The 24,139-nt window shown below is 43.6% G+C and overlaps 1 protein-coding gene across 2 annotated transcripts in view; it reads right to left on the minus strand.

The window, feature by feature from the left end:
* Positions 1 to 19,463, minus strand: part of LOC115167478 (coiled-coil domain-containing protein 102A) — a 75,076-nt gene extending 55,613 nt beyond the window's left edge. The window contains exon 1 of one of the 2 annotated variants that reach the window (XM_029721919.1): positions 19,294 to 19,463. The gene's annotated coding sequence lies outside the window, so the exon portion shown is untranslated. The remainder of the gene's footprint in view (positions 1 to 19,293) is intronic. The other variant, XM_029721920.1, reaches the window with a different exon arrangement.
* Positions 19,464 to 24,139: the final 4,676 nt, after the last annotated feature.

Below are 24,139 nucleotides of genomic sequence, written 5' to 3' on the forward strand. Positions count from 1 at the left end.
ATCGCTGCCAAAGGTGCTTCAACAATGTACTGAGTAAAGGGTCTGAATACTTATGTAAATGTGATCTTTCATTATTTAATTTTTTATAAATTAGCAAACATTTCTAAAAAGCTGTTTTTGCTTTGTCATTATGGGGTAATGTGTGTGGATTGATGAGGGAAAAAAACGATTTAATACATTTTAGAATAAGGCTGTAACCTGGTCTTCCCTGTAGCTCAGTTGGTAGAGCATGGTGTTTGCAACGCCAGCATGGTGTGTGCAACGCCAGGGTTGTGGGTTCGATTCCCACGGGGGGCCAGTACAAAAAAAAATCATGAAATGTATGCGTTCACTACTGTAAGTTGCTCTGGATAAAAGTGTCTGCTAAATGACTAAAATGTAAAAAAAAATTACTAACAAAATGTGGAAAAAGTCAATGGGTCTGAATACTTTCCGAAGGCACTATATTGTTCGCTCAGAATGTACCGACCTTGCCGATAATGAGTCTCAGTAGAGAGTTTAAGAATCAAGTATATAACGGCTATCAGGAATTTCCTGCAGTCTCCCTCTGATGTGCCTAATCTGATGTATATTTAATTTGCTAGAAGACATGTCATACACCATTAATTTAAAACTCCAATCAGTTGTGCCTCAGTCAGCCTGGAGGACATTTGTTTTATTTATTTGACTAGGCAAGTAAGTTAAGAACAAACTCTTATTTACAATGACGGCCTATCCCAGCCAAATCCTAACGACGCTGGGTCAATTGTGCGCCGCCCTATGGGACTCCCAATCACGGCCGGTTGTGATACAGCCCAGGATCGAACTAGGGTCTGTAGCGACGCCTCTAGCACTGAGATGCAGTGCCGTAGTCCAGCTGCGCCACTCGGGAGCCCCAAAAGAAGAATCAAGAGAATTACACCAAAGCTGTTCATACCATTTACGTGTCAGCCAAAGGTAAACCCAGAGAGAGAATCTTAATCTGCAGGAAAACTGCTGTGTCTTGGAAGTTTCACTTCAGGTTGACACTAGGGGGCAATAGAAAGTGATGTGCAGTGCCACCCTGCAGCTAGCCTGAATACATGAATGACTAAACAGCAGCAGCCAGCTAATTAACACTGGAGCTGATCATGCTAATGACACAGCACCTGGCCACAGGGCTCTGCTCTACCGCCTACAGGGATTACATCACGTCGCCTCCGTTGCTAACAATAACCAAAGATCTGAGGGGGAGAAGCTAGCTGCCTTCAGGCGACGTTGATCTTGCAGTGTTGTCATCCGTCCAGCAAGTCTGACAACGTCTGAGCAATAATTAATGAAGAGAAGCAGAGCTGTGTTTAACTCAATATACAATATGTTAACTGTAATCTCCCTTTCAATCATTTACTTAAACGTGTATTTCTCTCCTCCCTATGACCAGGGCTGTCTTCCTGAAGGGCGGAGTTATTCTGAGCTCGAGTTTGTGATCAGGTGGTACATTTCCCTGTCCCGAATCTTCCTCGCGACACTTTATCACCCTGTCACTGTACAGGACATAGCGCCTGTGGACACCTGGCATCACCGCTTTAACAGAGTCACAGCAGCTTTCCAACAGTCACATCTGGCACCATTACAAGGACACACACTGGACTGCAAGATCGAGGGTTGAGGAAAAAGAGGGGTGGTAAACAGGGAGGAAATGGTAAAGCAATAAAAGACTGGAAAGCTTAAAGAAAAGCTTAGACTGAAGGTCAAAATAACGTGGGTGATGGGTCATTGCAAAATGCAAACGCTGAACCCTACGTGCTTGATTAAACGGCTTCGATGGATTATATGACGACACATGGATCATTGTTAACTTGCCATGTTAAATATGTTACACAGTATGAATCATTGGTGCCTCGCAATGGGAAACATATGTGAAGGATAATATATGACGTGAATAACGATGTGCATTGCCTTAACTCCCTCGAGCTATGGAAAGGGATTTTGCAAAGGCACAAAGACGGAGAACTGGAGAGAAGTAGAATTGCCAGTATTCACATTCACAGACCGTGAAGCCTAGCATGCGAGACTTGTGAAGGAAATGGAAAGCTTCAGTGGCTGGATAGACCATGTGGTTACTGAGATCCGAGTGACGGAAAAGTGACAGCCTTGATAAGGAATAGGGAAAGATGTGGTGAGTGAGAGACATTTCAGTCAGATAATTAGGGAGGGAGCAGAGCAGACCATGTGAGGCAGTAGCTGAGGGAGAGGCGGAGAAGAGGAGGGAGGAGAGGAGGCCTTTGACAGGGCAGCCGACTCAGCCGTAGATGGGGGAGTGTAACAGGCTTTTCAGAGGGCAGCAGATGGGAGAGTAGAGGCCTCTTGATGGGGTTCCCCCTCTGGATATAAATACATACAGGTTATTTAAAGCCCAGAGTCAGCCTGCCCTTCCGCCATCCACCATGCAGGCACAAACACACTCATTTGATTTACTACCGGCCCCACTACCCATTAGAGAGGAGAGGCAGATGAGAGATGGGAGGGTAGGTGAAAGGAGAGCAGGGGAATGAATAGAAGATGTCACGGCTGTGTGAGTATGAGGGTGTACCATGGAAGAATGTGTGAATGAGTGTGTGACTCATCGTGTGAGCGCTTGTGGTAACGTGTGTTGGGTTGGAGTGCAGAGCGAATGTTCACTTCCTTTCACTACCCGTTTTGACACTATGAAAATCCTTTTGTGTGTACAAAATGTGGATGTGAAGCGTGTGTTTGCGTGCGTGTGGTTAGATGACCCGACACTTTCTCTCTTTTGCTGAAACTAAATGAAGCTTGTTTGGCATCCCAATAAACACGCTATAAAAGTTTTTCACCAATGGGCCACGGCTCTGTGGCTCTTTTGTTCTGAGGGAAGTTTGGGCAGCAGCAGAGGGGAAATAAGCCACAACCATGTAACCCATGAAAGAGACCCAGGAGCTATGGAGCAAACCAGACAGGGTTGGCTTAGGTTGTTGACAACATGTTAACTACATTTCGTCTCCAATGTTTATTGAAAACATAAATAATGTTGCACAATGAGCACTTGTTGTCTCTCAAATACATCGTTACAGTTGTTTGTTAGCTACCTAGCAATTTTTTTGCCATATAAGCGTAGACGTGACATGAGTCAAAACACCTCAAGGTATCAAGAACAAGATACTATTAACTGAAACGGGTCACTTACGATTCCCCACATGGCAGTTTTTCGTCATTGTTGCTCGGTATCTGGCCATCCAGAACAACAACACACGGCCTTCTGCCTCATTGAAGCGTGTACATCGTTTTCTCAGCTAAGGATTGGTTACCACACACATATACAGTCGTCGCCAAAGGTTTTGAGAATGACACAAATATTAATTTTCACAAAGTCTGCTGCCTCAGTTTGTATGATGTCAATTTGCATATACTCCAGAATGTTATGAAGAGTGATCAGATGAATTGCAATTAATTGCAAAGTCCCTCTTTGCCATGCAAATGAACTGAATACCAAAAAAAAACATTTCCACTGCATTTCAGCCCTGCCACAAAAGGACCAGCTGACATCATGTCAGTGATTCTCTCGTTAACTTCTTTAGGATCGGGGGCAGTATTGAGTAGCTTGGATGAATAAGGTGCCCAGAGTAAACTGCCTGCAACTCAGGCCCAGAAGCTAGGATATGCATATTATTAGTAGATTTGGATAGAAAACACTGTAGTTTCTAAAACTGTTTGAATGATGTCTGTGAGTATAACAGAACTCATATGGTAGGCAAAAACCTGAGAAAAATCCAACCAGGAAGTGGGAAATCTGAGGTTTGTAGTTTTTCAAGTGATTGCCTATCCAATATACAGTGTCTGTGGGGTCATATTGCACTTCCTAATGCTTCCACTAGATGTCAACAGTCTTTAGAATGTTGTTTCAGGTTTCTACTGTGAATGGGGAGAGAATAAGAGCTATTTGAACCAGGTGTCTGGAAAAATGGCATGAGCTCAGTCATGCGCGCGGCCGTGAAAGCGAGCTGAGTTCCTTTTCATTTCTGAAGACAAAGGAATTGTCCGGTTGGAATATTATTGAAGATTTATGATAAAACCATCCTAAAGATTGATTCTATACATCGTTTGACATGTTTCTACAAACTGTAATGCAACTTTTTTGACTTTTCGTCTGGACTTAGTGCATGTGCCTTCAGCATTTGGAATAGTGAACTGAATGCGCGAACAAAAAGGAGGTATTTGGACATAAATATGGACTTTATCGAAACAAAACAAACATTTATTGTGGAACTGGGATTCCAGGGAGTGCATTCCGATGAAGATCATCAAAGGTAAGTGAACATTTATAATGCTATTTCTGACTTTTGTTGACTCCACAACATGGAGGGTATCTATATGGCTTGTTTTGGTGTCTGAGTGCTGTACTCAGATTATCGCATGGTGTGCTTTTGCCGTAAAGCTTTTTATAAATCTGAAACAGCGGTTGCATTAAGGAGAAGTGTATCTTTAATTCTATGTAAAACACTTGTATCTTATATCAACGTTTATGATGAGTATTTCTGTAAATTGATGTGGCTCCCTGCAAAATCACTGGATGTTTTAGAGGCAAACATTACTGAACATAATGCGCCAATGTAAACTGAGATTTTTGGATATAAATATGAACTTTATCGAACAAAACATACATGTATTGTGTAACATGAAGTCCTATGAGTGCCATTGATGAAGATCATCAAAGGTTAGCGATTCGATTTTATCTCTATTTCTGCTTTTTGTGACTCCTCTCTTTGGCTGGAAAATGGCTGTATGTTTTTTTGTGACTAGGCGCTGACCTAACATAATCATATGGTATGCTTTCGCCGTAAAGCCTTTTTGAAATCAGACACTGTGGCTTGATTAACAAGAAGTTAAGATTTAAAATGGTGTATAATACTTGTATGTTTGAGGAATTTGAATCATAAGATTTTTGTTATTTTGAATTTGGCCGCCTAGCGTCCCACATATCCCAGAGAGGTTAACACAGGTGTGAGTATTGACGAGGACAAGGCTGGAGATCACTCTGTCATGCTGATTGAGTTCGAATAACAGACTGGAAGCTTCAAAAGGGGGTGGTGCTTGGAATCATTGTTCTTCCTCTGTCAACCATGGTTACCTGCAAGGAAACGTGCCGTCATCATTGCTTTGCACAAAAAGGGCTTCATAGGCAAGGATATTGCTGCCAGTAAGATTGCACCTAAATCAACCATTTATCGGATCATCAAGAACTTTAAGAAGAGCGGTTCAATTGTTGTGAAGAAGGCTTCATGGCGCACAAGAAAGTCCAGCAAGCGCCAGGACCGTCTCCTAAAGTTGATTCAGCTGCGGGATCGGGGCACCACCAGTACGGAGCTTGCTCAGGAATGGCAGCAGGCAGGTGTGAGTGCATCTGCACGCACAGTGAGGCAAAAACTTTTGGAGGATGGCCTGGTGTCAAGAAGGGCAGCAAAGAAGCCACTTCTCTCCAGGAAAAACATCAGGGACAGACTGATATTCTGCAAAAGGTACAGAGATTGGACTGCTGAGGACTGGGGTAAAGTCATTTTCTCTGATGAATCCCCTTTCAGATTGTTTGGGGCATCCGGAAAAAAGCTTGTCTGGAGAAGACAAGGTGAGCGCTACCATCAGTCCCGTGTCATGCCAACAGTAAAGCATCCTGAGCCCATTCATGTGTGGGGTTGCTTCTCAGCCAAGGGAGTGAGCTCACTCACAATTTTGCCTAAGAACACAGCCATGAATAAAGAATGGTACCAACACATCCTCCGAGAGCAACTTCTCCCAACCATCCAGAAACAGTTTGGTGACAAACAATGCCTTTTCCAGGATGATGGAGCACCTTGCCACGAGGCAAGAGTGATAACTAAGTGGCTCAGGGAACAAAACATCGATATTTTGGGTCCATGGCCAGGAAACTCCCCAGACCTTAATCCCATTGAGAACTTGTGGTCAATCCTCAAGAGGCGGGTGGACAAACAAAACCCCACAAATTCTGACAAACTCCAAGCATTGATTATGCATGAATGGGCTGCCATCAGTCAGGATGTGGCCCAGAAGTTAATTGACAGAATTCCAGGGCGGATTGCAGAGGTCTTGAAAAAGGGTCAACACTGCAAATATTGACTCTTTGCATCAACTTCATGTAATTGTCAATAAAGGCCTTTGACACTTATGAAATGCTTGTAATTATACTTCAGTATTCCATAGTAACATCTGACAAAAATATCTAAAGACACTGAAGCAGCAAACTTTGTGGAAATTAATATTTGTGTCATTCTCAAAACTTTTGGCCACGACTGTACATGTCTGCATAAACAAATGCACGCAACACAACACACATATTGAACATATTTTGAAGGCTTCACAGATATGTAATAGTAATTTGGTATACTTATATTTGTCTTATTTCACACATGTACAAGAGTGTATTACACACGTGTGAATTGTAAATGTGTATTTTGTGTATCCCAACTCCCCATGAGACACCCTTGGAGAGTGGGGTCACAGCCAGCCACACCCTGGAGCAATTATGGCTACATGTCTTGCTCCAGGGCACAGCGACAGATTTTATACCTTATCGGCTCAGGGATTCGAAGTAGCGACCTTTCGGTTACTGGCCCAACGCTCTAGGCTACCTTGTGCCGGTGTTGTTGCAATGATGTGCTGTGTTCAGCATAGTGACCTTGCTCTGCCTCAGAGTTGTCTCTACCTGTGTATTGCTGACTGAGTGTCCAGAGTCTAAAGCAGCTCTGCATCACAGTGTGGTGCAGTATCAAATAGCCATCATTTATTCAGCAGCCAGCCCAGAGCCCAGGCAGGCCAGGAAGTGATGGAGGGCTGGAGAGATACTGTTTGACTCCATGTTTCACTGCCTGCTCTCTGCAGCTTGGTGAGAGTATATATCTTTCAACCCTGTGTTACAGCTCCTTAGCCAAGAGTAGATCACAGCTGACTGCAGGGTATGAGCTTCAAAGCGTGAAACAAATTAATTCATTTTGATGGGCAATTTCTGCATAAACTTTAAGGTTGGGGTTAAGTTTAGGCATTAACTCCGAAATCTTAAGGTTAGGCATTCTGCCTCTGATTCAAAGGTTGCAAGTTTGAATCCAGCAATAGAAAGTAGTTTTTTAAATGTTTGTATTAAGCCTATCCCAAGCCATAACCCTTACCTTAAGGTAAGGTAAGAATGGTTAAGGTAAGAATGGTTAAGGTAAGGGTTAATGTTTGGGATAGGCTTAAAACAAAAATCAAAAAAGTGACTTTCTATCACTGGATTTGAACTTGGAACCTTCAGGTCCTATGCTTCACCATTCCCGTCCACAACACCCTAGCAAAACTGAAACCTACTTGAAGGTAACGGTGCTCACTGTTGCACCTAGTGCCCAGTTTCCACATCATCTCCCGACGTCCTCAGACATGGATGGACGTTGAATACTGACATGGCTGGTTTGGATGCAGTACAAACCCCAATTTATCGCTCCGCGTTAGGGGGGGTCAACATTTCTGGGATTAGGGGGTAGAGAGGGAGGGGCAAATCACCCATACAAACTCCAACAGAAACACATAAAGTTGGTTGTAAAGGCCATCTGGTCCGTTGTTAGGTTGCTTCCTTGTTGGAGCAGAGTGACACAAGGCTCAGACCTGTCCTGTGGGCCGGGGGATGAGACGACTTAACCCCCCTTACAGGCATCTCCTACATGCACTGCAATGACCCAGCAGGATTAGGAAGTGTGTTTGAACGAAGCTGGGGGTGTAGGGAGAAGACACCCGTCACAGTAGGTTGTCATGAGGTGCAAAAGAAACAATCCCCATATATCCATTATCCCTCAGTTTAGTCAGTTTCTGCTCTCTTCTACCATCACCTCATTCCCTCTCCTTGTCCACTCGTACCTCTCCTCTATTCTTCCCACTATCTTCCCCTTCCTCCCCCTGCCTCTCTGTTGTCACTACTGGGGCTACAGTGAATAGAGCAGATTCTGAGTGACAGATTGAATCCTGCTTCTCCTCTCCTCCTCAGTGAAGCTGCTCCTCTCTGCAGGGCCTGTCAGCTCAGTGAGGAGTCCTGCTGTTTCAATCAGACGAAAACACCACGAGTCCACCACACCCTCCCATCTGTCCCCCTGCCTCTCAGCTCCCCTTCCCTTAATCATTCCTGTCCCCAAAACAGCATTTATTTTCCATTCAAATAGTATCAATAAACATGCCACCACAATCAGGAATAATTTGCAATAACACAATTTCAGCTTGCATGGTTTAATAAAAATTGGAAATGTACCACCTCACATGTTGTTGGGAATGATTAAATAAAATCAGCCAAGTGGATGAGTGTACAAGCTGCCTCTAAAGAGCCATTACCTACACACAACTTAAAGGTTAAGTCAATAAATTGTTTGGCCAGACAGGTGTCAAGGAGAGCAAGGGAGAGCGAGAAAGAAAAAGAGCGATAGAGACTCTCAGCTAGTTCGTTTAACTCGCGGCAAGTGTCAAGTAAGGAAAAAGGAAAAACATCCAATGGGATGGTAAGTACTGTGGCTGTAACATCAAGCAGGCACCTGGCTATGCTTTGCCACTAAGTGCAATACGCCCAAACCCTCACCACAGGATTGAGTCCATACTAGTTCTATAACACAGTGGGGTGGGGTAAAAGAAGTTAGTCACTAATGCTGGGGCGGGGACAGATCCTCAGTCCAGTTAGTAGTAGGTGTTAAGTTGCAGTAAAAGGATACAGGCTGTGCTGTTGAGTACGGATTAAAGCACCTTCAAATCAAATTGTATTGGCCACATACAGGCGTTTAGCAGATGTTATTGCAGGTGTAGCAAAATGCTTGTGCTTCTAGTTCCGACAGTGCAGCAGTATGAAACAAGTAATACCTACCAATTTCACAACATATACCCAATACACACAAATCTAAGTAAGGAATGGAATTAAGAATATATAAATATATGGATGAACAATGTCAGAGCAGCATAGACTAAGATACAGTAGAATAGTGTAGAATACAGTATATACTGTACATATCAGATGAGTAATGCAAGAAATGTGAACATTATTAAAGTGACATTATTAAAGTGACTAGTGTTCCATTTATTAAAGTGGCCAATGATTTCAAGTCTGTGTATATAGGCAGTAGTTTCTCTGTGCTAGTGATGGCTATTTAAGTCTGATGGCCTTGAGATTAGAGGTCGACCGATCATGATTTTTCAATGCCGATACCGATACCGATTCTTGGAGGACCCAAAAAAGCCGTTTTTTTTATTTTATTTGTAATAATGACAATTACAACAATACTGAATGAACACTTATTTTAACTTAATATAATACATAAATACTATCAATTTAGCCTCGAATAAATAATGAAACATGTTCAATTTTGTTTAAATAATGCAAAAACAAAGTGTTGGAGAAGAAAGTAAAAGTGCAATATGTGCCATGTAAAAAAGCTAACGTTTAAGTTCCTTGCTCAGAACATGAGAACATATGAAAGCTGGTGGTTCCTTTTAACATCAATATTCCCAGGTAAGAAGTTTTAGGTTGTAGTTATTATAAGAATTATAGGACTATTTCTCTCTATACGATTTGTATTTCATAAACCTTTGACTATTGGATGTTCTTATAGGCACTTTAGTATTGCCAGTGTAACAGTATAGCTTCCGTCCCTCTCCTCGCTCCTACCTGGGCTCGAACCAGGAACACATCAACAACAGCCACCCTCGAAGCAGCGCTACCCATGTAGAGCAAGGGGAACAACCACTCCCAAGTCTCAGAGCGAGTGACGTTTGAAACGCTATTAGCGCTATTAGTGCTAACTAGCTAGCCATTTCACATGGGTTACACCAGCCTAATCTCGGGGGTTGATAGGCTTGAAGTCATAAACAGCGCAATGCTTGAAGAATTGTGAAGAGCTGCTGGCAAACGCACAAAGGTGCTGTTTGAATGAATGCTTACGAGCCTGCTGCTGCCTACCATCGCTCAGTCAGACTGCTCTATCAAATATCAAATCATAGACTTAATTATAACATACTAACACACAGAAATACGAGCCTTTGATCATTAAAAATATATATACTTGTGTATTGATTTTAAAGAAAGGCATTGATGTTTATGGTTAGGTACATTGGTGACAGTGCTTTCTTTGCAAATGCGCTTGTTAAATCATCACCCGTTTGTCGAAGTAGGCTGTGATTCGATGAGAAATTAACAGGCACCGCATCGATTATATGCAACGCAGGACACGTTAGATAAACTAGTAATATCATCAACCATGTGTAGTTAACTAGTGATTATGTTAAGATTGATAGTTTTTTATAAGATAAGTTTAATGCTAGCTAGCAACTTACCTTGGCTTTTCGCTGCCCTCGCGTAACAGGTAGTCAGCCTGCCATACATTTCACTCCACGAGGAGCCTGCAAGGCAGGTGGTTAGAGCATTGGACTAGTAACCGGAAGGTTGCAAAAACGAATCCCCGAGGTGACATGGTAAAACTCTGTTGTTCTGCCCCTGAACAAGGCAGTTAACCCCCGTTCCTAGGCCGTCATTGAAAATAAGAATGTGTTCTTAATCTGACTTGCCTAGTTAAATAAAGGTGTAAAAAAAATAAAAAAATATGTTTTTAAAAAAACTCGGCAAATCGGTGGCCAAAAATACCGATTACCGATTGTTATGAAAACTTGAAATCGGCCATTCCGATTAATCGGTCAACCTCTACTTGAGATAAAAGCTGTTTTCAGTCTCTCGATCCCAGCTTTGAGGCACCTGTACTGATACCTTCTGGATGATAGCAGGGTGAACAGGCAGTGGCTCGGGTGGTTGTTGACCTTGATGATCTTTTTGGCCTTCCTGTGACATCAGCTGCTGTAGGTGTCCTGGAGGGCAGGTAGTTTGCCCCCAGTGATGGGTTGTGCAGACCGCACCACCCTCTGGAGAGCCCTGCAGTTGCTGTACCAGGCGGTGATATAGCCTGACAGGATGCTCTCAATTGTGCATCTGTAAAAGTTTGTGAGGGTTTTAGGTGACAAGCCACATTTCTTCAGCCTCCTGAGGTTGAAGAGGCGCTGTTGCGCCTTCTTCACCACACTGTCTGTGTGGGTGGACCATTTCAGCTTGTCAGTGACGTGTATGCCGAGGAACTTAAAACGTCCCACCTTCTCCACTGCTGTCCCATCGATGTGGATGGGGGGATGCTCCCTCTGCTGTTTCCTGAAGTCCACGATCATCTCCTTTGTTTTGTTGATGTTGAGTGAGAGGTTATTTTCCTAGCACCACACTCCCAGAGCCCTCACCTCCTCCCTGTAGGTTGTCTTGTCGTTGTTGTAGTGTTAGTGTCTGCAAACTTGATGATTAAGTTGGAGGCGTGCTTGGCTGCGCAGTCATGGGTGAACAGGGAGTACAGGAGGGGGCTGAGTATGCACCCTTGTGGGGCCCCAGTGTTGAGGATCAGCGAAGTGGAGGTGTTGTTTCCTTCCTTCACCACCTGGGGGCGGCCCATCAGGAAGTCCAGGACCCAATTGCACAGGGCGGGGTTCAGACCCAGGGCCTCGAGCTTAATGATGAGCTTGGAGGGTACTATGGTGTTGAATGCTGAGCTATAGTCAAATAACAGCATTCTTACATAGAGGAGGGGGCTGAGTATGCACCCTTGTGGGGCCCCAGTGTTGAGGATCAGCGAAGTGGAGGTGTTGTTTCCTTCCTTCACCACCTGGGGGTGGCCCATCAGGAAGTCCAGGACCCAATTGCACAGGGCGGGGTTCAGACCCAGGGCCTCGAGCTTAATGATGAACTTGGAGGGTACTATGGTGTTGAATGCTGAGCTATAGTCAAATAACAGCATTCTTACATAGGTATTCCACTTGTCCCAAAACATATCCCAGTCCTCGTGATCAAAACCATCTTGAAGCATGGATTCCGATTGGTCAGACCAGTGTTGAATAGCACGGGTACTAAGGACTTCCCTCTATGGATCTGACTGTAATTTATTTAGGCATGTATCACAGCTTTCTGCCAGACAAAGGGATAGGTAGAGATGCCTGGCGCTGTGCTGAGCAACTGTGCAGAGATTTTTTAAGTGTTACTTGTTCTTACTTTTCATCCAATAGCGGGTCCTATTCCTGACAGGGGGCCCAACCCTATTAGCCGGGCATCATGAGTAAGTGGTGGCGGCTGTAAGGCAGAAGTAATTGAGCATTAAAGCTCTCTAAATCTGTCTGCACATGGGCGGACGGAGAGAAACTACAGGATCAGACATTATGATAGGCTCTCCCAGAAGGAATGGTTTTACTGTGACGCCAACTGCCAAGACAGGGAAACAGAATACCTCCAGGAAGCTCAACAAAGGCTGACCAATGTTATTGTCTGAGACTCACATGTTGTCCCAGTTGGTGGCGAATGTGTTGGCAGCCCCCCACATCACAACAAAGCCCATTCAGTCAGTGTGGTCAGACTACCTGTGGGCATTTCTGTGTAACTGGCTTTGAGATCAACCACTGCTGCACAGCAATCGGATGATGCTTCAGAGACCTTCATGTGAGGAACATAGGAACATAGTCCTCCCTCACATCACTATGAAAGGCCGAACTGACGCCAGCCCAAAATAAATCCCTCTCATGGTCTTCTCATCAACACACAGAGGAAACAGTACGACAATAAAAGAAGGCATACCAGCATTTATGAGCTCATATTATAGCAATCGTTTTTGGCTACGTTGGCGCCAAATTTTGTCTGGTCAAGGCTGATGGCAGTCTTGGCCTCCGCCAATGAAAAGTTAAAGAGAGGAATTCAATTTCAATAAATTATCCATAAACAGAGACTGAATATGACTTGTTTTGCATCAGTGCTTTTATTACAGACATGTACCTACATTTGGTTTGCATGACACACTTGTGTCTTTAATACACACCAAACACACTCATAAATACACAGCGCCCAATGGAATCTGGGCTGCATTACATCAGGGAGAGCAGAGCTAGGTTCTTTAATGTATCCGAGGCCTGGTCCTCCTCACCATTCGTTCCACTGACGGACCAAACCAGGTCTGATGTCTGCGCTCTGTGGACGTAAATAGGGGCCTCTTTCTCTAATAATGAAGCAAATAGCATGCCACAGCCCCTCTCAACCTAAAGCCACTAGCAGCTGCTTCTGGTGCATCTGGCAGACTGCTTAGAGAGGCACAGACCGTCCAATGATGTCAGACCGTTTGTCCCACCCAAAAGGCTACAGGGTGACTTACGGTCACTCCCTGGAGAGAGAGCAGCCAAACTTGTTTCCAGGTTGGAAGGAGAGGGAAGGGAAGAGGGGGTTTGTCAGTGGTGGTCAGTCAATTCCCCAACTATGCTGTCTGCTCCACCCACATCTCCTTCCTGTGGTCTCTGGACAACAACATAACAATCTCTGAAAACAACGTTAAAGTCACTCTCTCACAACACACACTCGAGTTAAAGAAGCTAGAGTTAAACAGAAGGTTGCTTTAACGGCAGCAACCACAGCAAGATTGCTCGATAGTGATGCCCCATTGACAGACCAGACCAAAGGCATTCCATGCCTTGCTCAAATGTAACATTACTGCCAAACAGTAATTACAATGTCTTATATAAAGCTAAAGTTAGGCATTCTGACAGATTCACATGGAAAGACTTGCAGGCAGTACGGAGTTCACATCAATAGCCACTGAATCAGAGCTTTTTCTAAACTGTTTTGATGCCCTAATCTTTTTAATGCTTAAACTCAGAAAGGAGCAATATTGCGACAATCCACTACTCTCTGTAACAGCTGATGTTATGTCATCAAAACGTTCACAGGAGCCATGTGCCCCTGAGTCCATATTCATGGCAAGCAAGGTCATTCTTCCACTTTGTTCCAGTGAAATATGCAGTTTCCGAGTGTGTCTTGGGGGATTTCGGATATGCAAAAAACACACTTCCAATTCACACATGCGTATAATACACACTTGTACATGTGTGAAATAGAACACATATATTACTATGCAAAGGCCAGCAAATTCCTCCTAGATCCTCTCATCGTTGATACAGAGCCTTTTCTTCCCTCCGTTCTCCCAGGTTTGGCCATAGCTACAGAATGACAAGGCCAAACAACAAGTGTTGAGAAGGCGCTTTTATTCTGTTCAAGACACCCAATTAAGATGGCAGGTTACAGTGCGAGAGAGAGAGAGACAGACAGACAGACAGACAGACAGACAGACAGGCAGGCAGGCAGGCAGGCAGGCAGACAGGCAGACAGGCAGACAGACAGGCAGACAGGCAGACAGGCAGATAGACAGACAGGCAGAGAGAGAGACAGGCAGAGAGAGAGACAGGCAGAGAGAGAGAGACATGCAAAGAGAGAGACAGAGAGCAACAAAGAGAGACAGAAAAAGGGAGAGAAAGACAGAGAGAAAGACAGACAGAGAGAGAAAGACAGACAGACAGACAGACAGACAGACAGACAGAGAAAGAAAGACAGAGAATGAAAGACAGACAGAGAGAGAAATACAGAGAGAGACGCTAACACTAAATCAACATCTGGCTTATCACAGCTCCTCATCAGAGCCACAAGTCTCAATCTGACAGCAAGGGTAAAAAGGCTCACCAACCTAGCTGCTCAGAGCATGGACAGACGCGACTGACCGGACAGCCAAAAGCAAACTACGCAAACCAACCCTAACTGTCTCAAGATCTCAAGTAAAATAGTGATGGATGCTGGTTATTGATACATGATCCTTTACATGCAAGATAATATCTAAATCTGTGAGACTGTGCCATACTGAACACTATGCAGACCTCTGGATGTCAGCCATATCATTCGTTGTCACAGTGGTGTGTCACAAGTGAGCTCTGCAGAAGGCTGATAATTCAATTGAGAGATTAGGACACCGTCAAGCAAACAAAAACGGTCTCTTATCTCTTAACCTTTTCAAGTGTGAGTTCCAAATATCTCTAACGGTCGTCCCAGCGTGACTTTCTTTATGCGCGAGATGTCAGAATGCACTCACTGTTCCAAAATGTGATTGTTTACGCAACCGGACAGTTAACCCGCGCTGCCCTCATACCACGGCACACGCTGGCTACTAATTATCCATAGGCTGTGTTTCAACTTGTCAATTTCCAATTATTTTCTAAAAAGTTTTACAGTTTGAATTGAGGTGTGTTCCGCCTCCTCATTAATTCACATAGAAGTAGCCCACTTCACTGTTGCGGACAATTTATGTTTGCGGCTTTACAGCTATACAAACTTCTCTCTTTGAAGAGAGCCCAAGCACTTCCCCCAGTGTTTCCCCAGATCAAGTATGCAGACATTTGCAGTCTTGCACAAACTTTTTCCCCCTGGCACATTTTCTGGCTGGCGCTCGCATTGCCTTTATTGTTGTTTTCCTTACAAATAATAACTTTGAACATGTGCGTGTTCCTATCAAAGTAAGTGCCTTATTTTCTATATATCATGTTATAGTTTCTACTGTAGCATACCGTATGTATGGAGCATAATGTATTTATTTACTGTTTTATTCACATGTTTTCAAGTGCTGGTGACAAATCATGCATTCAGATTTTTGCATAGATTGTAATGAACATGTATGTAAAATACTTTTTTGAAGGTTATACTGATTATGATCAGCTAATGCTAAGCTAGTTATGTGTGGCGCCATGTTTCTTGACATTATACAATGCATTTTGGGGGTCACGTCTGTCAGACCAAAGATGTTATAACAAAATGAGGTGAAGGGATAGTGCACTCATCTTTCGAGTAAACTTCCGGGAGTGAATGAAGGGAAGTGAATGACAGTAGACAACACACCCCCTTCAACATACATACTGCAAACAGACCAAACTCATCTAGTCTCCACTTCCTATCTTTGGTTGGCACGAAAAAAACGAATATGGCGGCACAAACTACCCATCGGTGGATTACTTTCGATTTTTCTAACGTTTTTTACTCAATTATTTTGATCAATGGTGAGCTCACCCGTGATGTGATGAATTGTAAATAGTATTTGCTATTAGCTAATTCCTATTATGGTTTCCGTCAGCCGAATGTTAGCTAAATATGACAAATTGTGTTCTGTGAATGTCTGAACATTGCATCCAAAAATAAACTGGTCACACTCAGGACATAATGTTGTAACGACTGTGTTTATGCAAAATGTTTCCGTGAAAAAAACAGTGTGGCCAGCTCAAACGCTGACTGTTGCGTCAATCGAAACTGAACGTTCTAAATAAGCGTTCTAATCACACCTGTTTGATCGTACGCTGTAGGGACCACTGTAGAATGATCCCACCCGTGTGTTGGTAAGTGTCAAAGCGTTAATGAGCTTCTGGATCAGTCATTAACCCAAGCCTCAGACTGTATATCCATCCTAAGACTGATGATATGACAATAAGCATGGTCATGGGGCTGAGACAGCACTGCAATAGGAGCTTCTAGACCTCAATCGGTCATAGGGTCTCTATCCCTGACCATGAACTTACCAGCACAGAGCTGATAGAGGAAATGGCTCCTGTAAAAACAGTCATTACTTATTTCACCCAGTGCCGCAGAGTTCTACTGACGTCAGCTCTGATTGGTCACTTGTTTTTCTTCTGGACACGTCTTCCAGTCGGGAATAAATAGCAATATTTATGGATCTCCTGTTGACAGCAACAATGACCTCAATGCCCAAAGACATCAGTCTAATAACTGGATTAGAGAGAGAGAGGTTAGAGGGGGGAGCGAGAGAGCGAGAGAGAGAGAGAGAGAGAGCAAAGGGAATAGAGAAGGGAGTTTGAGGGGAGAGCAAACACTATGAGAGGGTAAAGAGCTGGGTGTGGAGGAATGGAATGCATTTAGCGAGGATGATTGTAGGTACACTGTCAATTTGGCAGGCAGGCTACATACCAATTGCTCTTGATTGCACCAAAATAAACACAGTATAACCTCCAGTATTTATCCTGGACATTCACTAAAAGAGTAGCCGTGCTACACTTAACCACCAGATCTCTATGAGCCATTGTTATATTCTGGCATTGTTTATGTAAGTGTTGAAATGGGTGGAGAGGTATTGGAGGATGTTGATATTCCACACAGGAAGTAAGACAAAGGAGAGGTATTTTCAAAGCCAAAGGCATAGTCTACTCTACAATTAGCGTAGAGTCTTTGGGTTTTCAGTAAAGCGGTACATCAATCCTGTGTAGTTATTGTTATCACACACACACACACACACACACACACACACACACACACACACACACACACACACACACACACACACACACACAGATTCAGAATGTCAGCTCACAGACACACAGCGTGCTGCATGTGGCAGACAAGCAGATGGGTCTCTGCCATCCTAAAAATGTGGTGTTGCCGTGACAACCACACACGGTGGAGTTGTCCATCTGCGTGTGTGCGTGTGTGTACGTGTGCATGAGAAGAAACCCAGTCGAGATGTGAATTATCTCAGTACTTGGGTCTGTCTGTTTAGCTGACCCAAGCATCACGTAGCCATTAAGTAGCTTACCAAAGCAAGCCCAGTTAGTGTTCGGACATGCATTCAGGGAGTTATGTGCCTGAATGTGGGGAGTACGGTTGTAAAGAAAAGATCAGTTGGACTCATCCCCATCATCTTCATTCTTGTCATCTTTATCAACAGTCATCCAGTAGATAGGCAGACTATAGTAGGCTAAACAGGGACATCACTGGCCAAGGTTTCAGTGAGCATGTCTCACTTAGCCCCAAGCCTGGTTAGTCAAGACAGGAGCATTGAGAAAAGAAGTGGAATAAAGGGGGACAAGTGGCCTCAAGATTATTTTGAAAAAAGGTGGAGGTGGAGAAAGGGGAACATGGTAGGAGGTATAGGGCCAAGCTGTCCTATGAATCCTTCCTCACTTTTCAGCAAGACACAATTATTTAACTGCTCTCTACTGTAACTATTTTAAAAACGGAAACCAATATGCAAATATGACAACCTACCATTATAATTTAGAATGGTGGGATTTATGGTGGAAGAATATTTGCTGCGGCCTTGGAGTTGCTATTACAAGTGTGGGAAATGTGAGAGTGACCTGGGCTTAATGAAACGTGTCTGACCTCAGGTTAACACTGTTTTGAAGTGGAAGACCAAGGGTGTTTTCTTTTTAAAGCTGGGTGTAAAGGCAGATGGCACAGACCCAGACCCAGCCTGGAGGGAAAAATATGGTGTTTTTAAAAACCTAAAGGCTATGTCTATTCAATCAAAACCGCTTGGTATGTTTGTGAAGGGGAGAAGAGATGAGGGAATGACAGCTGAGCTGGATGAAAGCGAGAGGAAGAGAGATACATGGAGATAGAAAGAGGAATAGAGTTCACTTGAAAACAAACCATAATAAGCATGTCCCATTGATTCAATGTCACTTTCACAGTATTATCGAAAATATAACAAAAACATGTAATGCAGTACCCTAAAATAAGATTTTACAGAATAGTAGGCTACAGAGCTGGCGTCATCTTCTGGGATACACCCAGTCATTACAACTAAAAAGAAGGGAAAAGTTGCATGCAAGCCATGTAACAATGGAATTTTAAAACAAAGTAGGCCTAGACAAACATTTATACTTAGAAAAAGATCATGCAGAGATGTCCAGTCCTGTAGAACTAACTTCCATGCTGATGTTAGCACAGTAGAGCTTGCGCTGCGACAACTATGATGGCACAATACTTTCAGCAGATGGATTCCCCAAGAATGATGCCACTGAATGTCAAAAATGTGTCATTCCACTAACCTAGATTATTCGGTGTCATTCAACGGTCTCATTCAACAGTCCTCTAAAATTGTCGTAGCAAATACTGTAGCGTCGCATGATTATTTCTTCAATAAGAGGTACAGTGTCAATCACAACTTTGTTGTGAGATTGTAACACACGCGCCTCGTTATAAACGAGTTATAAGTGCGTCATTGCAGTACATAAGCAAGGCCATTTCACAGGGGAAATGACGGTTAACTTAAACAGAGAATAATTTACTCCTGACAGCTACTATTAGCAAGCTAGGTGGAGTGAGGAAAAAAATGATTCCATTATATCAACTTCATGTTGTGGTGACTCTGTAGTAAAAGCGAGCAACAATGGGTTTGCAACAATGTATAAACATTGTCAAGTTAGTCAACATGCAGACAAACGTCTGTATTATATTTATTCACGAATGTTGAATAATATCCATGCACACACAGGGACAGAAAGGGATCAGGCTGAGCTTTCCTGCATGGAATTCTGCCGTGTTGTCTGTCATTTGACACCCCACAGCAAGCAAGCTGTGGCTTTCAAGTGAAACTAGCTGTCCACAGCAGAATAAAAATACATACATGCACATACCTTTATAATGGCCCAATTTCAGCTTGTTCTAAATGCCACTTGATGCGATATTTGTCGGGTAGAAGTCGCTATTCTCTCTTCGATAGTCTTCACGTCATTCTTCCTACAGGAATTTTTCCTTGGGAATTGGAGGTTCGTTAGCGGAGTGGGGAAGCGGAAAAGGGGTGGGACTTGTGGATGAGGGCGGTGCCAAAGACCATCCGTCCAACCTGCTGACAGTTTGAGAAGTTACTGAAAAGGCCAATCGAATTGTGCATTCACACTTTGATTGGGCATAAATCCCAAACGTGTGCAAAGGTTGTAAACCGTTTTCATTCCGTCCTTTTTCATTAGCAGAGTAACTGTATCGCTCACATTTTGCAACTTTGTACTTATGAGTCAGGGGTACTTTGTTACTCAGTCGGGGAGATAAGAAAAAATAACTAAGGACATAATGCAGACAACTGTGAATATCTGTAGCCTACCCCTTGTAGTCTGGAAGTATGGGAATTATAGCCTTGATTATATAATCATATCCGTGGTTAAATAAACAGCCAATGTAACTGTAACACGTTTTACTGAATTCCAAATGTCTATTACATATCAAAGAAAACAATGCAGATTAAAAGTGTTTTTCTTTCAACTTTGTTAAGGAAGAGGATCCAAGCTTTCTCTCTTTATGTAGGCTACAACTTCACAGAGTAAAACCTCTATGGTGTGTGTGCTTTCTCACCAGTAATTGGTTTTTCAGTGCGTTACATCAGCTGCGCTGTTGGAACTCAAACATCTTCCTTTGATAAATGATGTATGTGATCTCCGTTCTCCAGAACATTTGTGGCAAACACATAAAGTGATGCTAACATTTCTACACATTATGCACTCTCTCAATGGATGTAACATATACCTCCACCAAACTGTTAGGTCTTAAATTACCCCAAAATTGGGCGTATCCATTGAGATAACACTTACCAGGGTGCTAAATCCACAAAAAATGCTTCAGCTGATTGATGATGGCAGGCGTGGATTACTCTGTGCACAAACTCTGCAGTACAGAGAGAGGGCCTGGTGCCAAAGTAACTCTCTCTCCCTAGCCTATCATTGTCTGTGGGAGCCTGTCCATCAGTGTGGAGTGGTCTGCACCCCCTCCCAGGGAGACAACCAGGGAGCCAGAGAGAGGGTAAATGAAACCAGAGGGACTGAGGAGAGACTATGAAACCCCTGCCATGAGTAATGAAAGAGGATACCATCCTCTATTGCACTATACTAGAATATTAGCGTAATAGTCTTTGGTATGGGGTGTTCCTGGTTGGGTCAAGTGGTCAGGAAAAACTCCTGACTCTACCCATAAGGTGTGGTATTGAGCGTACCTGGGGTTAGAGGTCAAGGACGAGGTGGTGGTGAGAAGGTGAGTGACGGAAAGAGGCACATCCTTTCAAATCAACGATTTCATTGTGTTATGTATAATCCTGTCTAACTGTTATCTGTTATAACAATTGCAGCTTTTCTTCACCCTGTGGGGGAAGAGGGGGTGGCGAATAACGCTTCAGAGACGAGTTCAACAATATGGAGGCCAAGGACAGAATGACATGTGCACTGTAGTGGGCGCTCTGACTGCACTCCTCTCTCACAGCACTCTCTCTCATGTTCTCTAGGGAGCCGAGCAGGCCCCCCACACAGGCCCTCTCAGGATAACTGGTAATAGCTGATAATGAGGTCACTTCCTTTGGGGTTTCCTCTCAGACTCCACACAGCCAGGAGACTTACATATCTGTGGTCTGGGTGGGGGGACTGAGGTTTTTTGAATTTGAGACGGTATGGGCAAGGGGAAACACATTATTCAAATCTCTGAAACTAGGAGACTGATAGAAATTATGAAAGGGGGAGTGCCTCTTTTTTCTAACCCATTATTACTACTGGTTCGCGTTGCTACTCAATTTACCTACCTTTTGTTTGCCTGGCTGATTTTCATTTTTTTCAAGTCTCAGCTGGACTGTACAGGAAGGATGTGCCTTATTTACTTACATTAGCAACATGTAAAACATAACAGGACATACACTTGCACTGTCACTTCTATTCAGTCATCAGCTTTGAACCAGGGATGGGAGAAGACCATCCACACAAATCAAGCAGGGGATTCTTCAGGCAGAGAGCATAGTACACCCTGTGAACAGCAAGAAAGGAAGAAAGAGTCTTTCTTGTTCTCCCCTGCCTACCGCGGCACAGCCAGCAGCTCTCTCAGATGTTTGGGAAAATGCATGTAATACAAACGCGCTTTCAGTCGAGCACATCGGCACGGGCCTAGTTTATACAGTGTGGAGCAGGAGGGGGCCAGGCGGAGAGGGAGGGAAGGGTAAATGGGGCCAGGGGTTTTTCCTCCTGTTCTTTCCCAGTCCAGCAGCTAGTCTCTGGGGCTTGCCGTGTTGAAAGATCAGCATGTCTTCTGTATATCTGGTTCATGAGAAGTCCTACAAACCACAGAAGGAGTCATCATCATGTATACACGAGTGAATATTCCACCCACACTCTTACTTACTCAAGCATATCAAATCAAATGTTATTTGTCACATGCTCAGGTGTAGACCTTACGGTGAAAGGCTTCCTTACAAGCCCTTAACCACCAATGCAGATCAAGAAATAGAGTTAATAAAATATTTGCTAAATAAACTAAAGCAACAAAAAAAAAGAGAAAACTACATAACAATAACAAGGCTATATACAGGGGTACCGGTACCAAGTCAATGTATGGGGGTACAGGTTAGTCGAGGTACTTTGTAAAGGGACTATGCATAGATAACAAACAGCTAGTAGCTGTTAATGTAAATAGTCTGGGTGGCCATTTGATTCGTTTAGCTGTTCAGCAATCTTATGGCTTGAAACACATACATACACAGTACACACACACAAACAAGCACACACAAGTCAATGCAAAAAGGCACGCACAGATCGCTTCCAAAGAAAACAAATGAATGCTACGTCACATTGTGGAGCCCTGGAGGTGTTTTCAAAGCCAGGAAACTTTCACTGAAGCTCTGCCCAGCCACAGCAGGAAGACATCCAAGAAGAGGAGGAGGGACATGCGGAGGAGAGATGGAGAGAGAGGGTGCAGAGAGAGAGAGAGTAAGAGAGAGAGAGAGCGTAAGTAGTGGGGACACCTCAAAGTAGAGCTCGTAGAGAGAAGCCAAGCCTCTGAGTTGTTAGGATCAGCGTGATGGTGGTGTACACTTCGACAAGGATTCAGAGAGACCACACAAAAATAATACACACAGATCTACAGCAGAGTGCAGGGACTTTCCAGGGCTAGCTAACAAACTTTGATTCTGCACCCCACCCAGTGCTACACAAGTTCACTTTATAACAGTATTGCAGAATTGGGGCATGAAATAGGAAGTCATTGGGCCTCCCGAGTGGCGCAGTGGTCTAAGGCACTGCAGTGCAGTGCTTGAGGCGTCACTACAGACCTGGGTTTGATCCCCGGCTGTGTCACAGCGGGCTGTGACCGGGAGTCCCATAGGGCGGCGCACCATTGGCCCAGCATTATACAGTATCTGACTGTGAGTCAGTGTATCAGAGTGCATATGCTGTCACAACAATTACTCTGTTCTCAAATGTTCCACACCATCCGTATTTCTTCTGTCTTGCAGGGGAAAAGCTATGTATGAAATCTCTCTCTCTTTCTCTCTCTCTCTCACTCAGCTTTAACTTCAAAGAGGATGTTGAATGTGCAGAGAGACTGAGCTCTCTTATGTAGGCCATGTTTGGAATGTGAGAAACTGGAGGAATATGGTTTTGCTGATAATAAGATAATCACTTTCTGCACAGTCAACTCTTTCCCATCCTGTGGGACCTGGAATTTTGCTCTCTTCCTCTGCATCACTGGACACCACATCTGTCAGCTGTGCTTTACCTACAAACACACTGTAGGGTAGGACCATATAAGCATATAAATCAAATAACAGTAACAAAGCCTTATGTGGAATGTTGATCTCTGTGCTGTCCCTAGTTAATTACATGCAATATGCATTTTGTCCAAATGTGGCGCTATATATTCAAGTTCACCGCAGCCTCAGAGCAATTGCTTCATTCACTGTGTAGACCAGGCCTGGGCAAAGGCCGGCCCGGGGGCCGTATGAGGCCCGCGATCTGATTCAATACGTCCTGCGGAATCATGCTCAGATCAAATAAAGAATTTGCAATAGTAAAATATTGAAAAAACTTATTTGCTACTCAAATTAAAAGCCCAATGAATACTCGTCTTTATATAATGATTTAACTCCCACCGCTTGCGGGACATTTATTTTGAAGGCACGTATAAATAGGAAAGTTGACAATTAATGTAGGGTGTTCCAGCAAGAGTGGACATCGAAATATTTCTTTATTGAGGTATCAGGGAAAGATGTGTCCTTACACGGAACCCAAACCGGCTGCGCGTGTGCGCCATCGTGCGCTATCGTGCATACATTTATTTTGTCCCCCTACACCAAATGCGATCACGACACACAGGTTAAAGTATCAAAACAAACTCTGAACCAATGACATTCATTTGGTGACAGGTCGAAAAGCATTAAACATGTATGGCAATTTAGCTAGTTAGCTTGCATTTGCTAGCTAATTTGTCCTATTTATCTAGTTTGCTGTTGCTAGCTAATCTGTCCTGGGATATAAACGTTGAGTTGTTATTTTACCTGAAATGCACAAGGTCCTCTACTCCGACAATTAATCCACACATAAAACGGCCAAATCGTTTCAAGTCATCTCTCCTCCTTCCAGGCTTTTTCTTCTTTGAACTTATATGGTGATTGGCATCTAAACATTCATAGTATTACCACGACGACCGGCAAAACAGTTTGTCTTTCAATCACCCACGTGG

This window comes from Salmo trutta, chromosome 29, assembly GCF_901001165.1.
Source record: "Salmo trutta chromosome 29, fSalTru1.1, whole genome shotgun sequence".
NCBI lineage: Eukaryota > Metazoa > Chordata > Actinopteri > Salmoniformes > Salmonidae > Salmo > Salmo trutta.